The sequence below is a fragment of the Rhincodon typus genome, chromosome 10, assembly GCF_021869965.1.
Source record: "Rhincodon typus isolate 14 chromosome 10, sRhiTyp1.1, whole genome shotgun sequence".
NCBI lineage: Eukaryota > Metazoa > Chordata > Chondrichthyes > Orectolobiformes > Rhincodontidae > Rhincodon > Rhincodon typus.
In genome coordinates, this window is record NC_063341.1 from 27,688,534 (window position 1) to 27,706,473 (window position 17,940).

At 39.6% G+C, this 17,940-nt stretch overlaps 1 protein-coding gene across 5 annotated transcripts in view; it reads right to left on the minus strand.

The window, feature by feature from the left end:
* Positions 1 to 17,940, minus strand: part of kifap3a (kinesin-associated protein 3a) — a 202,386-nt gene that overhangs the window by 184,088 nt on the left and 358 nt on the right. The window lies entirely within an intron of this gene.

A 17,940-nucleotide genomic window follows, 5' to 3' on the forward strand; every position in this document is an offset into this window, starting at 1 on the left:
AGAGATTGGCTTTCTGGGAAAGAAAAACTTTGGCCTGTAGAATAACACATTGGCCAAAGGGTTAAGCATACCACGATCTGATGTCTGTTGCTCAGATGTTCTGGCACGTGCGGTCAAGTCAGTAAATTTAGACAGCAGCTTCCAAAACCATGGCCATTTCGAGATACAAGGACAAGGGCAGCAGATACATGAGAACACCACCAAGTGAAAGATCCCCTACAAGCTCATTTCCCACAAACGAATTTAAAAAAGCACACACAATTGTCTTGAGAGGCCTTCAGATATATATTGCTTAGGAAATGTCAAATTGAGAATTTCTTTTAATCAGTCTCTCAGAAGAACAAATAAATTTCATCAAAAACTCAACAAGAAGATTCTTTCTGAAATAGGAGATAAGCTAGGCAGCTCGTCCCAGTAAGCTTCAAAGCATCACTAACAATTCCACTCTTGAAAAAAATGAAACCACATCCTTAAATCTACGGAATTCTATGGAATTCCTTGCCCAGTGAAGCAGTTGACGCTACTTCAGTAAACGTTTTTAAAGATAAGGTAGATTTTTTTTGAACAATAAAAGGAATTAAGGGATACGGTGAGAACGCGGGTAAGTGGATCTGAGTCCACGAAAAGATCAGCCATGATCTTATTGAATGGCGGAGCAGGCTCGAAGGGCCGGACGGCCTACTCCTGCTCCTAGTTCTTAAGTTCTTATGTTCTTATGTTAAATGCATTTCATTATAAAGTATGAACAAAACATTTTAATGCATTCATACACTCAGTGTCACTCACTCTTCTATATGTAGTCTGTACAGTTATCTTGGATATCTTCTTATTCCTTAGACAATTCAAACAAGATTAAATTCTTGACAAAGTACTGGCAATTACATTGCTTTTCTCTGCAATATGAACAATGTTTAAAACATAAGGTTGTAATTAGCAAATATCATCCAAGTAGACTGGCATTTTGGTTTTGAAATTTTTCCACTCATGTTAGGGGAATGATTAGAATATACCAATAACTGTCTGTAGTCATAATGGGCATATGCTTGATAATGTTGAAGAGTTAGTAGCAATCTCAAGGTTTCGAGGGGGCTGGAATACAGAGCAAGGATGTACTGTTGAAGCTGTAGAAGGCTCTGGTCAGACCACATTTGGAATATGGTGAGCAATTTTGTGTCCCATATCGAAAGCCAGCAGATCCATCCTTGGAGGGTGTCCAAAGGAGGTTTACAAGAATGGTCCCAAGGATGAAGAGCTTGCCATGAGGAGAGGTTGAGGACTCTGCATCTTTTGTCGATGGAGTTTAGAAGGATAAGAAGGGATCTCATTGAAATGCAGAGGCCCAGATAGGATGGACCTGGGGAAGATGTTTCCACCAGCAGGAAAGACTAGTACCCAAGGGCACAGGCTCAAAGTAAAGGGAAGACCATTTAGAACTGAGATGAGGAGGAATTCCTTCAGCTAGAGGATGGTGAATGTGTGGAATTCATTGCCACAGAAATCTGTGAAGGCCAAGTCATTGAATATATTTAAGACAGAGATAGATAGGTTCATTATCACTAAGGTTATAAGCAGAATGATGGGGTTGAGAAACATATCAGCCATGATTGAATGGTGGAGCAGGCTCGATGGGGCAAATGGCCTAATTCTGCTCCTATATCTTCTAGTCTTATAGTTTATTTTTCCAATGAGTATCTCTTTAGATGGTGATTTAACTTTTTAGAAAAAATATTCTTTTGACCTCTCTGCATTTTAACCCAGCTTCTTGTCACAGAATTCGACACACTCACAAATCACTGGCAGCAATTGCTACCTTTAAAGACTTAGTGAAACTTGGTCAGCAAAAATACATCTCAGTAAAAGAGACATATTCTAAAATAAGGGTAAACCAACCATGGCTAACCAAGGAAAATGAAGAGTATTAACTTGAAAGAAAAAGCATAAGGAGGTAAAACTCAGTGATAGCCTCAAAGACTGGGACAAATTCAGAATCCAGCAAAAGGCGACTGAAAAGATAATAAAGACAGAAAATAAACTACAAGGGCAAACTGGCAAGGAACATAAAAACTGACAATAAAAGCTTCTTTAAACAAGGAAATGGCAGGGGAGTTAAACAGATATTTTGCAGCACTCTTTATGGTGGACAATACTGCGAACATCCCATTAAAATTAAAGAACACTAAAGGGAGGAATTAAGCAGCATCACTATCTCTGAAGAAGTTATATGAGACACATTAATGGGGTTAAAGGCAGATATGTTCTTAATCCTGATGGCTTACACCCTAGGATCCTAAAAGAAGTAGCCAGAGATAGAGCAGGCATTGGCTTTAATTTTCCAAAAATCATATGATTCTGGAGAAGTACTGGAAAATTGCCAATGTGACACCTATTCAAAAAGGGAGGAAGACAGAAAGTGGGCAACTACAGGCCACTAAGCCCAACATCTATTGTTGGAAAACCTTTCAAATCAATTAACAGCAGAAGATTTGGAAAATCATAACCTCATCAAGCATAGTCAGAATGGCTTCAAAGGAAAATCATATCTGACTAACAGAGATTTTTGTGGAAGTTGCAATCAGAGTGGATAGAGGGGAACCAATATAATATGCCTTGTATTCGAACTTCCAGAAGATATTTCACAAGGTACCTCACAAAAGATTAAGTCATAAGAGCCCACAGTGTTGGAGGTAGTATATTGGCACGGATAGGGAATTGGCTAATGGGCAGGGAACAGCAAGTGGGGATAAGGAGTTCTTTATCAGGTTGGCAACCTTTTACCAGGGGTTCCACAGGGATCAGTGCTAGAACCACAACCTTTACAACATATATTCATGTCTTGGAAAAAGGAAGCAAATATAGTGCAGCTTAATTTGGTCAAAAGGCAGGTTGTGAAAGGGATACAAACAGCTTACAGAAAGGTTAAATATATGAGCAAAAAGTTGGCAAATGGAGTTTAACGTGGCTAAATGTGAAGTTGTTCATTTTGGAAGGGAGAAAAGAAGAACAGTATTATTTAAATAGAGAAAACCTGCAGAAAACTGTAGCACAAAGGGATTTAGGGGTACTTGCACACAAAATACAGAAAGCTAACGCGAAGGTCAAGATATTGACTTGAGATAGCCAATTTTTTCTCCAGTAATCCAGGTTGTCACTTGGATAATTTACTTTTGTTATAAAACGGATAATTCATGCACCACCCGCAATACTTCCTGCCTGTATTCTACCGGCAACGATCTCATGGAGTTCCACCTATTTCTCATCCGCACTAACCTGCCAAGGTCTACATTTCCCCCTTAAGATTTCATCCTTAAGGTAAGAACATTCTGGAATACACCAATTCCTTTTCAGAGTAGGCTTTATGATAGAAATACTTTGTCATCTCATCTTTTTATTGTAATTCCATTAACGTTTCAGAACTAAACACCTCTGCCTGATGCTCTACCTGCTTAGGGTTTTCCTTTACCATCTCATCAAAAAGAGTGTCAGCAAACTGGACCTCAACTCTATCCTTTTTTGTTTTCCCTTCTTGTTTTAACTTATGACTATGGGGATCTTGTCACCACAGTCTGGAAAACATTCCAGGGTATTTTTCTTTTAATTCCTCAGTTTTCCCTGGTTTTCTTGTGGCTTCTCCACTACAAGGGGCATCACTCCCACGTGGTCCAGCTATATTGTTTCCAAGAATAAACTGTATTCCTGGAATAGCCACTTTGTCCATCACTCCCACTATCACTTCCCCAGTCTTGATTGGACTTTCTAGCCTTATCTTACACACAGGGGAACACTACTTCTCTCTCAATTTATTCCACAGATTACCACACACAGGCAATATTTCAGAAGGAGTACAAATATTTTAATTTCTTACTATTAGAGACAGATTAGCTCCCTTATCTCTCAATATTTTAATTTCTTTACCTAACCCTCTGTTCTACTTGAGAAAATCTTACCCACACAGGTGAAGTCTTTGTAAAGATCAGGCACTACCTTACTGTCTAGTCTGTGACTAGGCTGTGCACTCTCCTGCAGCTCCTTGACTTCTCTTGGGATTTCCCCAGTGCATCTCTCAAACCACCATTGTGAATTTCTACGTCCCACCTTATTGCAGTGAAAACACCCGAGGTCTTTCACCTCTGTTCCACACTCTTGGATTTCTTTTTTCACATGTAATAAACTGTTCCCAGTGTGAGCTACTTTTTGTTTTTCATTGAAGGATCTCCCTCTTTCCCAATTTCTGTCCCTCATGGAATGAAATTGCAGTCGGAAGCAAGATTTTGACTTGTACACTAGCAGCTCTTCTCACTGTTTTAACTTCCTGTTCCTCAATGAGTTCTTATCATTTCTGAAAGTGAGTTTTTAAAACTCCTCCAGCAGAACAGTCTAAGAGCCTGACATGTCTTTTCTATCTTTAATGCTCTCATCCATGTATCGAAGTTGCTCTGCTTAATTCTTTCAAACTCGATACAAGTCTGGCCTGGTTCCTTTCTTACACTTCTGAACCTTGTCTATATGCTTATGGTACCAATTTGCAGGCAAGACAGCTTGTTTGATTTCTTCGTATTTTCCTGACACCGCCTCCGACAGTGCTGCAAACACCTCACTAGCCCTGCCTACCAACTTGGTCTGAATTAACATTACCCACAATGTCTCTGGCCAGTTCATCTGTTTAGCCAATTTCTCAAAGGAAATGCAAAAAGCTTCTACATTGTTTTCATCGAATTTTGATAACGTTTAAACACATTTGCATATATCCCTACCAGGCTGTTGGCTACAATGGGTTTGCTCATCATCACTTCTATCTTGTACTTTTACTTCCGTCATTTGAAGTCTTTTTGCTTCAAGTTCCAACTTCATCTTTTCCAACTTAAATATTCTTCCCTTTTCTTTCTCTCCAGCTACAACTCATTCCCTTTCTTTCTCTTCAGCTAGGACTCTTCACTCCCTTTCTTTGTCCTCTAACTCCAGCCTTTTAAGTTCACTTTCTAACTCCAATTGTCTCGTCTCATTTGCAATTTAATTTTTTCTAACTCCACTGCACTTGACTGTTTCTCTGATACATGTAAATGCTTGGCTAACTGTGTTACAATTTCAGCCTTCTTATTTTCCCTTGTTAAGCCCATTTGAGCCCGCTTACTAATTCCGGAAGTGTCACCTTTTCCTATCTTTCTAACCTTCCTTGGCAAATTTGAGAAGCATCTTCAACCCCCAAAACCTCTTTAGCAATGTTAAGAGACATTTCTCTCCACTTTTGATTTAACCAACAACAAGCAACTGAAATTAAACTATTTTCCACTTCTCACTTAAGTATTATTTAAAGATCCAGGATACTAATCCCCAAGTCTGTTCAAAACTGCTAGGACCTTTCGTACCCTAAATCTGTTCAAATCTGTCCAAATGCTGGACAACATGCACCCAATCTGTTATAAAGCAGCGGTTGACACCCCCCACCCCCACCAAGAACTAAAACCAAAATACCCGGAGGAGCACCTCACCCCATAATATGTAAAAGGAGTGTGAAAAGTGGTGAAAACTGCTTTTGAGCAACTTCTAGTAGTTAAAACAAACAAATCCCTGGCACTCACTTTAAAAATCAACAAGTAACAATTTATTTATCTAACTCTAACAGTGAGCAAATTAACTAAACTATTAAACTATTAAATCCCTTCTAACTACTAACTTTCCCAAAAAAGCAGGATTCTAATCGTATGGTGTTCCAATAAATACAAGTTCCACCTATATAAAAGAATTTAGTCTGTCGAAATTACAGCCAGATTACGTGTCTTCCAGAATGTTCTGTGCCCACTCCAATTGTTCTGTCAGGAATCCCTTCTCCATCAATTCTTCTGTCAGGATTATTAAGTAATTGTGCCATCGGTACCATTGTTGTTTAGACAGTGCTTTCTCGAAGACAGAGAGGAGGCTGAGAGAGCCAGCGATTCTCCCAAGAGCTGAGGGCTATTAGCTCTGGGGTCTTTGTCCAGCTGCCCCCTTCTTTTTACACCGTTGATGACATATCAATATTTCTTCCAATTGGACTGGCCCTATGCTGTCAAAAATCATCAGACTTAAATTTAATAGGTTTTTTGGGTATCTACATACCTGGTTCAAATTGACTGGCTAAATTCAAAAGCCTGTCGTCTTGGTAAAAAACTGCTGCTTGGCTTGCTAACTGTACGGCCTATCGATACAAATGTATCAGGTGCTCTCTGTATTCGCAAACTTTCAAGCTGCTGCTCACAGACATCCATTTTAAATTTCTAAGCGCAGAAAAAGCATATCTTCTTTTAAAATGACCATTCAATGCTTTCCCCCCCTAGCATTTTACAAACACCCAATTCTAACTTCCTGCCTCCCAATCCACAAGTACCCTACCCAACTTCACAACACCTTCCGCCTCAAGAAAAAAAACTGAAGCCATCTTTTCAGGCCTGTTCATTTTTTTGGAACTTTAACTCCATTATATTACCAGATCCACAGCTCATTAGTCTAGAGTTCCACATTTTATATACAAAACATAGAAACAGTAGTGTTCAATCTTACATATGGATTTATTTTTAAATGTGTGACAAAGCATCCACAACAATATTTTCACGACCCACAACATGTACAATCTGTAAATTAAATGCTTGTAACACGAGACTCCAACGAAATAATCTGGTGTTCTTGACCCTAAATCTTTCCAGAAATGTCAAAGGATTGTGATCAGAATGCACACTGTTTGCAACGTAAACATTAAAATGTTGCAAGGCCATCACAAAACTCAATAACTGTTTCTCAATGGTTGAATATTTTTTCTGCTGGATAGAGTTATTTTGAAAAATAACTGATTGGCCTTTCAATTCCACAATCATCCTCCTCCTCTAACAACACATCTCCAACACCTACAGTGCTTGTGTTGATGGCGACTTTGAAGAGTATCTAAAAATTTAGCGTGGTTTAAACTGGTGCGGTCGCTAACAGTGTTTTTGTGTTGTCAAATGCCTCTGGGCATTGTCCTGTCTACCAAAATTTTGTGGTTTTTTTTTTAAAACATTATTAAAGTTGGGTACATATTTCCTGTAGAATCTGCTCAATTCTAAAAATCATAGCAATTCCTTCTTCGAGGATGGTCTTGGAAATTCCCCGATAGCCTTCGGCTTCATGCCCCTCGGTGTCATCCGTCTGTGTCCGATTTGGCCCCTACTAATGTCACTCCATCTTTGCAAATTTTGCTTTTGCCAAGTTTATGACCAACTTTTCCTTCCGCAGTCGCTCAAAGAGATCTGCCAAATGCTCCATATGATCTTTCCACAAATGGCTAAAGATCACTAAGGCATCTGTGTAGATGGCACAATTAGTCAATCATACAACAACTTTGTTCATAAGCCTTTGAAAAGCAGCTGGTGCGTCTTTCCATCCAAAGGGCATTACTTTAAATTGATTTAGCCCACTTGGGGTTATAAAAGCAGAAACTTTTGTTCTTTCTGACAAAGGTACTTGCCAGTAACTTTGAAGTAAGACTACTTTGTCCACACAATCCTCCAGTCTTGGAATTGGGTAGGAGTCAGATTTGGTTATAGCGTTGACCTTCTGATAATCTAAGCCGAATCGTTGAGTACCATCAGATTTGGGAGCGAACACGATCGGCAAACTCCACTCTCTTGGATGCAATCTTGGAGCATCACTTCCGGTTCCTTCTGAACCTGCACTGTTTTGAGAGGATTAAGCCTGCAGGGGTGTTGTTTTATTGGAACAGCATTCCTTGCGTCAACCTCCTGTAATAGGGTGTTAGTCCTCCCCATTCTATTTCTACATAGGTCCTCATAGCACTGTAAGAAGTCTTTCAATTCAGATCTCTGTTCCTCGGACAGATAGCTCACTACCCAATCCCATTCCTTAAGGACTTCCTCATTATACAATTTATTCTGAGGCACATCAAGATCCAACTCATCTGGATTTGATTCCTCACCGAGTGGCAGTAACTAATAACTGTTTCTCCGGTTCCCTTTCCCTGTCATAGTAATGTTTCAGCATGTTCACATGACATATCCGATAATATTTTTCCTCCCTATATGGCATCTTTACCAGATAATTCACCTGACTTAACTTCTCAACCTGTAGGGATCACTGAATCTAGTTTTGAAGCAATCATCAGTAACAGTTCCAATACTTCATCCTCACTGGCAAATGTATGAATTTTAGATTTCTTACCTGCTTCTTGCTTTATTAGGTGCTGTGCCACGTTCAAATGTTGTCTAGCTAATTCACCTACTCTGTTTCATCTATCTCGCACCTCAGATACACACTCCAACTGTGAGATATCTGATTGTGGACCTATCAACCTTCTCAATTATTTTCAAGGCCCTCTTACTTTGCGTCCGAATATCAATTCAAATATAGTAAACAGTAGATTCATCTGGAGCATCTCTAATAATAAATAATATAAACGGGATACCTTCATCTCAATCATTTGGGTAATCCTGGCAATAAGCCCTCAACACTGGAAAGGTGTCATCAGACCCTAAAGACGATGCTCCCTCAATGATATGTCAATATTACTTTAAAAAAATAGGATTGGTCCTATGTTGTCAAAACTATCAAACAAAGTTAATAACATTTTTGGTATCTAAGTATGGTTCAAATTGATTGGCTAAATTCAAAAGCCTGTTGCCTTGGCTAAAAAAAAACTGCTGCTTGGCCTGCTAATTGTACAGCGTTTTGACACAAATGTTTCAATTCGGGTGCTCTGTGTACTTGCAAACTTTCAAGCTGCTGCTCACTGACATCCATTTTAAAATTTCTAAGCACAGGAAAAAAAGTACATCTTTTAAAATGACCACGCAACACTTTCCCCCCCCTAGCATTTTACAAACACCAAATCCTAACGCCCTGCCTCCCAGTCCACAAGTACTCCACCCACCTTTTGCAACACTTCTCCAATCTTTTTAACTATTACATATGGACCACAGAATGGTGTTTTCAATGATTCAGCTTGTAAAGCTAACGATACTAACATTTCAGAGATAGCAGGAACTGCCAATGCTGGAGAATCTGAGATAACAAGGTGTAGAGCTGGATGGACACAGCAGGCCAAGCAGCATCATAGGAGCAGGAAAGCTGACCTTTCAGGTCTGGACCCTTCTTCAGAAAAATCACAAACATTTCACTTCCCTGGTTGAAATACATGGTCGCACCCATCATTTTATGAGCGTTTGTGATACACTAAGACGTTCTCGAGCAACCTTGCAGGGTTTCTGTCAGGCTACCCTGGAACCCAAATACATAAAGAATATTTGACTCATCTTTCATTTCTAAAATCTGGCCCTTCATTAGTTTCAGAGGTCCCCTTACCCCATGGCCATAAACTAATTCAAAAGGACAATAAACAGCAGGTTTATTAGGCAAACAAAAGAAATTCAAATACTTTGTTCCAATCACAAGGATATTCATGACAGTATGCCCTCAGCACTGTTTGGAGGGTTTGATGGTACTTCCAGAAGCAGCAGCTAAGTTACACTGACAATGTTGATAGTAAATGGGGGCATTAAGTAATGCCCACAATGTTAATACTGAAGGCTTCCTTAAAGGCAATGTTATTAAATGTCAAGAATTGGATTCTGTTGTGGAGATGATCATTATCTGCACTTGCATGGCAAAAGTGTTACTTGCCACCTGTTAGCCCAAATCTGGATATGGTCCAGACTTGCTGCATTTGGACACTGGTTACTTTAGTACATGAGAAGTCACAGATGACGCTGAACATTGTGCAATCATAAGCAAACATCCTCACTTTTGACCTTATGATGGAAGGAAGACCATTGATGAAGCAGCTGAAGATGCTTTGATGAGCCTAGAACATTCCCATGATTAAGTCCTGCACAGATGAAGTTGGAGTTGAAATAACTGATCTCCAACAACCACAAATATCCTTTATGACTCTAACCAGCACAGAGTTTATCCCTGAATTCCCTTTGCGTCTACTTTTTCTCCATCTCCTTAATGACACACTTGGACAAATGCTTTTTTGATTTCAAGGATAACTCTTTTGTCCATGGATGAACCAGGGCTTCAATGAGGTCAGGAGCTGAGTAGCCCTAGCGGAACCCAAACTAAGCTCCAGTGAGTAGGTTATTGTTAAGCAATTGCTGCTTGATCGCACTGCTGATGACACTTTCCACTACTTTATTGACGATGGAGAGTAGACTGATGGAGCAGTAATTGGCAGGGTTGGAATTGTCCTGCTTTTTGCGCACAGGATATACCTGGGCAATTTTCCACATTGTTGGATACAGCCAATGTTGTAACTGCACTGGAACCATTTGACTGGGGCCCCAGCAATTTCTAGATCAGTCTTAGACTATTGCCAGAGTGCTGTTAGGGTTCATAGATTTTGCAGGATCTAATGCCTCCAATAATTTCTTGAAATCACATCAAGTGAATCAAATTAGCTGAAGACTAACATCTGTAATGCTGAGGCCTCCTGTGGATGGTGAGATGGATCATCCATTCAGCATTTCTGGCTGAAGATTGTTGCAAATGCTTATGTGCTAGACTCTCCCATTAATGAGGATGTTTGTGGAGCCTCTTCCTCCAGTGAGTTGTTTAAATGAACTAACTTGTTAGGCTACTTCAGAGGACAACTAAAAGTCTGCGTGGGTGTGGGTCTGGAGTGACATACAGGCCAAACAAGGTAAGGACAGCCATTTCCCTCCCCAAAGGATACGAGTAAAATAGATGGGTTTTTACAGCTATCCACAATGGCTTCATGGTCTTTGTCTTTTAATTCCAGACTTTTCTTTATTGGATTCAAATTCCACCATCTACCGTGGTAGGGTTCGAACCTGCATCCCCAGAACATTCACTGACTCACAGACAAGTGACAAAACCACTGAACAATGGTCTTCCATTTACAGAATTCAAGCATTATTACTGTACTAAAAACTCCTTTAATGAGCATTACCATTTTCACACACTTCTCACATTGTTACCTAGAGTGTTTTGGATTAGAGAATGTTTTCCTCACAACACAGAGCGATTAGGAACTCTGTTAGAGATGAACTTAATGGGCAATCTCAGGTTTCCCCCATTTGTTGAACAACATGCTATACATCAATACCACATTGCTCTGCCTGTGACAAGCAGCATTCAAGAAAATAAATTTCATGCATCAAGGTCGGGACAGAATATTCCCTCAATTATCCAGTTACCTTCTATCTGTTACATCTGGCCCTTTGTGACCTGTCGTAGTCCTCCCGGTTCTCACATTTTAGCTTCTTATTTATTCCCAAAGCAATCTTTCATTTGATTTCCGAGGATTATGTCTCAATGTTGAAAGTTCAAATAGCTGTTTTTGACAAGTTGAAAATTAACTTAGTTAGAGTCTCACTTGCCAAATGGCAAATATCTTGAACATCTGTCCAGCACTAGTACAACCAATGATCACAGGAGAAATTAGACTTCTTTTTGTAATGCATCTGTAATGTACAATCTCAAACTGCTAGGAATGGAAACATTATGTATAGGATTCATACAATTAAAAACAAAGAACTCCATTAGAACCTGGCAAGAGTTATGAAGTAATGCTTATAATGCAGTTCATTTTGCAGTGATTATAAATTGAAATGGACATGCATTTGAAGTAAATATGTGACAGCTCTGAAATCTATCAGACATAAACAGCAGCATCAACTGGACTTCATATCGCATCTCAAAACATACCAATTGTTTCACTACAAAGGTGGATGGATAAACAGTGGACAGATTCCAAGTCATGGAAAGGGAGACTACAATGACATGAGTGGTACCTTTGCCTCATGTCCAAAAAAGATATTCACATGCTACACAACTTTATATGAATTTTAACAGCAGTGCATTGGCAGGTGCATAGGCTGCACAGTCCAATGATTGGTTGATTAAACGAAACACTACCTGTAATGAACAACTGAAGGAATACAAAGTATAGACTGATTGAATCAGTCCCACTTGCAAAATCCAAAACAAGGGCGTCTGTTCGATGTGATTCCACAATTGGGCAGCACTTGCTGAAAAATCTTGAGTGCAGTATTTGGTACACCAGTAACTAATTTATAATAACAGCCAAACATGTAACGTATCTCTTTTATACTTGCAAGAAGCAGGATACAAGGAGCTGAAAACCATTCTCTGCGAAAAAAATGCTCTTGTACATTTTATAAATTATCCTGATGCTTGGGGAGCCTACAATTCCTACATTTTCAATAGCAACACCTCAGCCAATCTCAGAGGACATGCCAATCAATATTCTTTTCTCTTGTAGCATAAAACTGTTCAGATAGTTTGAAATTTGGCACTCATGCATTTGTCCTGATGAGTGCAAGGCAAAAAGATTTGCCAATATATCTCTCATGTCAGCAATGTTAAAGAAAAGGTTAGATGATGGGATTAGAAGCTTAAATGACTACCTGAACTTTTACAGCTGAAGTGACAGAGGGGATTTTGGAGGAGGTTCCACAACCCAAGAGGCCAGAAGGAGGCTTCATCTAACATCTCACTGAAAAATGACACTTTTGTCAATATAACATTTTCCCATTTCTGCACCAAAGGGTCAACCTAGATTATGCACTCAAGTTTGACATCCTCATCCCAGACCTTTTAAACTTGATTTAGTGTGTCATTTCGTGAACATTGGTGCCTGAAATACTCACCCACTCAATGAAGCTGTTAAATTATGTTGATATATACTGGATTTATACAGTACTTTATCACATCACAACATTGTAAAGTACTTCACATACAAGTAATTATATTTGAAGTTCAGTGACTGTTACATAACTAAGTTTAACGAGGTCATACACAGCATGGAAACAGACCCTTCGGTCCCACTTGCCCATGCCGACCAGATATCTTAAATAAATCTAGTCCCATTTGCCAGCATTTGGTCCATATCCATCTAAACCCTTCCTGTTCATGTACCCATCCAGACACCTTCTAAATGTCATAATCATATCCACCACCACATTCCTCCAGCAGCTCATTCCATACACACATCACCCTCCGCATGAAAAAGTTGCCCCTTAGGCCTCTTTTATATCTTTCCCCTCTTGCCTTAAACCTACGCCCTCTAGTTTTGGACTCCCCCACCCCCGGGAAAAGACCTTGCCTATTTAACGTATCCATGCCCCTCATGATTTTAGAAACCTCAAAAAGGTCATTCCTCAGCCTCTGACGCTCCAGGGAAAACAGACCCAGCCTATTCAGCCTCTCCCTGTAGCTCAAACCCTCCAGCCCTGACAAATCCTCAAATCTTTTCTGAATCCTTTCTAGGTTCATAATATCCTTCCTATAGGAGGGAGAATGGAATTGCATGTAATACTCCAAAGTTGGCCTAACCAATGTCCTGTGAAGCCGCAACATGACCTCCCAACTCCTATACTCAATGCACTGACCAATAAAGGCAAGCAAACCAAACACCTTCTTCACTATCTCGTCGAGCTGCCACCCTACTTTCAAGGAACTATGAACCTGCACTCCAAGGTCTTTTCATTCTAGAACACTTCCCAGGACCTTACGGTTAAGTGTGCAAGTCCTGGCCTTATACAAAGTAAATACAGTTTGTGGGCCTTCAATCCCTGATCTCTGCTCTACTAAGCTATTAAGTGCACACTGGCTTCTTCTGCACCCTTTGCAGCTTCTCCAAATTCCCTGGACCCTCACTATACAACTATTCTACTACACTAGGACTTCCCTGAGCCCCAACCACACAAAACCTGACCATTTCTCTTTCACAGTGGAGCTAATGATAGTGCTGCCTAACATGGAGCCTGCTTTTCTTCCTCACTGAAACTCCACTTTCAACGAACTATCAGCCTGCACTCCAAGGTCTGAAGAGACAAAAGATAGTAGATTAGTTTTTTTTAAACTAAAGGAACTGAATAAGATCTTTCAGTTCGAAAATACATGCATACACAAAGTGACCAAACCAGCTGTCCACGCTTCCTAATGCTAGCTTCCACCTGCACACTAGTTGCCTAAAAGGTTAAATCAGAGGATGAAAGGGAGTACCCAAAACGTTAGATTTCCATAAAAAAATCTGCTCATAAAAATAACCATAGAGTGATGTACAAACATCAGTAATCCTCTTTAATTATGTCTCGGTCTTTACTAGATTTTCTTGCACAGTGTGTAATCGATTAGTTTGGTGAGCCAACATCATGATTTGTTTCAAGCAACAGGAAAGTTTAGTTTAATGGAAGATTCAGAGCAGAACCTGATTTCTGATCAAGGCACACAGAGACTGAGAGGAGTGAATTTTGTACAACTTTCGTTTGCAGTTCCTAGAATATAAAGAAACTACAAAAAAAAAAAAAAACAGGTTCCCGGGACAATTTTGACTAATTCGACACTTGGACAAAATGAAACACTGAATTTTTTTTAACGAGTCTTCAAAATCTACTTTGACCAAACTTTCAGTCATCTGTCCTGATGCCTCTTCTATTCATTTTTGTCTGATGCCAGCTTTAATTACAACCACCTCACACTCAACTCTTCCATTGTCTATAAATTGTCAGACTGCTTTTCCAACAACCAGTGCTGGATAAACAGAAATATCCTCTAATTAGAATTTGGGAAAACTAAATCCATTGTCTTTACCACAAAGTCTGCACTTTCACATTCAACTCCATCACTCTCCTTGACTTTTGTCTGTTTGGCTGTTGCAACACAGTCACTTACTTTCATCGCCATACCATCACCATCCCAGGCCCAACTTCAGCCATTCTACTCCTGTAAACCCCATCCATGCAATTATTACCACCAGTCTTGTTGATTCTAACATGTTCCTGGCTTGATCATCACATTCTACCCTGCAAATTCAAGTTATTCAAAACTATTTTGTTCACACGTTTACTGCCCAAAGCCCCAATTATCCATCAGCCCTGTTCTTTCTGGTCAATGCTTGCCTTCAATTAAACAACCCTTGATTTTAAGATTCTGTTCCTTGTTTTCAAATCCCTTTGCAGCCTAACTACTCTGTATTGCCCTCTCACACTACTGCAAGCTATCTGTGTTTCTCTAATTCTGGTTCTGGTTCTGTCTGAGCATCCCTGATTTTAATCACTCCACCACTGGTAGTCAAGCAGCTGAATGAATGACCAAGTCTGGAATTCCCTCACCATCTCTCCACCTGACTTTATTTCTTTAGGATTCCGCTTAGAATCTGCCTCTTTAAGCAAGTTTGTGGTCTTCAGCCCCAACAGCACCACTTGTCTCTCTATGTCATACTTTCATAGATCATAGAATCCCTACAGTGTGGAAACAGGCCATTCGGCCCAACAAGTCCACACCGCCCCTCCGAAGAGCATCCCACCCAGACCCATTATCCTATCTCTGATTTTCCACATCTAACCCACTTAACCTAAACATCCCTGGGCACTATGGGCAATTCAGCATTGCCAATCCACCTACCCTGCACATCTTTGGACTGTGGGAGGAAACCGGAGCACCCAGAGGAAACCCATGCAGACACGGGGAGAATGTGCAAATTCCACACAGACAGTCGCCCGAGGCTGGCATCGAACCTGGGTCACTGGTGCTGTGAGGGAGCAGTGCTAACCACTGACCCACCATGCCGCTGTTTTATAATGTCTCTGTAGAGCACCTTGGGTAATTTTATGTTAAAGACAATGTAATTACATGTTGCTATCGTTTATCATTCTGCAAACCACGTTTTGGAAATTTACAATGTTGAAGTGTAAAGTGCTGTTTTTAGATGTCCAACATTTTAGTTTTCAGAGAGGAACTTTGCACACATTTATGCACAGATTAACGTAACAGTCTATGAAGGGCAACATAATGTGTCTGGCAAAAATGCAAATGTGATTCTGTCCAGCTAAAATCCAGTCTGTAGCATCCAGGGCAATGACTACAATCTAAATGTTTCCACTTTTTCTTGCTTTTTTGTTTGGCCCCAGGTCTCTTACCACTAGATAATCTTTCCATTGTTCGTTATTTGAAACATTATTTTAGTTACCAATTTCAACATAATTGCACTCAGTTACTTTACAGGAAAATCAACTGCCTTACAGTGAACACATATACCCTGGATATGCATGGTGCTTGTTAATTTCCTTAAAATACCCTACTAAATCTACTCTAGTTTGCAAATATGCTTCATTTTCACTATTATATGAGCTTCCAAAGAGCAGTTGAGTCTTTGAACTGAAGTTGAAACTCATGGAATTGAAGGTAAATTGTTGACCTGGTTAGCAAATTGGCTGTACAAGTGGCAGAGTGGTGATAATATGCAAAAATTGGCATGTAACATCCAAAGGATTTTTATACATTGCTTTCAATAATTTAGATAACGTAATTGTTGACATGAAAACAAAATCTCGAGATTATCAATGATTAAGTAAATGGGTGAGAGAGATTTCAACGCAGACAACTGCAAGTTCATCCATTTTCTAACTAGAAAAAGAACAGAATACTCCCTAAATGGTGCAATGCTGTAAATAGAGGTGGTCATAAAGACTAGGGAGTCCAAATACACATTATTGAAATGTCACAAACAGGTCTCAAAAGTAAGTAGTAAAGTTACTGGAATGTTGGCATTCATAAAGAGGGTAAATTTATAGAGCACATAAATTTATATCAAGGGAACTGGAACACAAGGGGATAAAATTTAATCCACACTTATAAAAAGACCTGGTTAGGCAACTTTAAGCAGTTCTGGGAACTAGAACTCAGGATGAATGTGTTGGACTTTGAGGGGCAAATGACAGACTTCCCAGAATTGTATCAATGCCAAGAGGGAAGAAACAAAGAGAGTACATAAACTAATAAAATAAAAACTGCAGGCGCTGAAGATCTAGGATCACTGGACTTGAAACACTAACTCTGCTTTCTTTCCACAGCTGGTGCCAGACTTGCTAAGTTTCACCAGGAATTTCTGTTTGTATTATACACACTAAGAATGGGTTTCTTGGATTTTGGAAGCACTCTGATTACAACTATCAAGATATTAAGTGAACAGATAGGCTAGATTTGGAGAAGTTTTTTCCATTAGTTAGGAAGAATAAAATTTAGAGTATAGTCAAAAAAGTCAAACTTTTCAGAAGTGACATTAGGAAATATGTCCTTTTGCAAAGGATGGTAGAAGTTTGGAAATGTCTTCCACACATTGCAATTAATGCTAGATAAACTGTCAATTTAAAAGTGTGATATTTGCTTGTTAGCCAAAGGTATTAGGGATAAGGGGCAAAGGTCAGTAAATGGAATTAGATTACAACCATGGTATTATTGAACAATAGAACAGGCTTGAGGGCTAAGTAGATAACACCTATTTCTATTGTATTTGTCACAAGCGTTAGAACATTTGATCCTACTTTGCCTGACACACAGTGAACCAATCATTTGTTGTTACTCATGTTGAATTGTATATGCTGTGCTTAACCTGTTATTTATCCATTTGTTGGTTGAACATAGTAAATGTAAATCAAATTTTAAAAATGCATATATCAGGTTGATTTTATAGAGAAAGTACTCCCTAACCTGGAGTTCACAATCGTGATTCCCCATCATCCTCCTCTCCCCATCACAAACAACGCCAAATTTACTGTAAATTCACAAGACGTCACTTCTGTCAATACAGAATTATAGACATCCTGAAATTCGCCAGTTACCACCTGATAACAGCCCGATGGTAACCACCATTGGTTCTCATGACTCAACGAGTTCATCTGGCGAGTATCCCAATCATCATCACGAGTGTGATAATAGGACGCAAGTGACCTCTCCAACCGAGGGTGTGGTAGAAAAAGAAATCCTTGTCAGCAAGCGAAGACTCAGTTTAACTGCGAATGATGCTCTCCATTTAAAAAATGAGGATAGCAATATTAACGATCCAGGCTGACTCATTCAGAATGCATTAATAGAATGCATCTGGGAGCTACCTTGAAATGAGCCCTATGGTAGTGTCAGCATCAAGGGAGA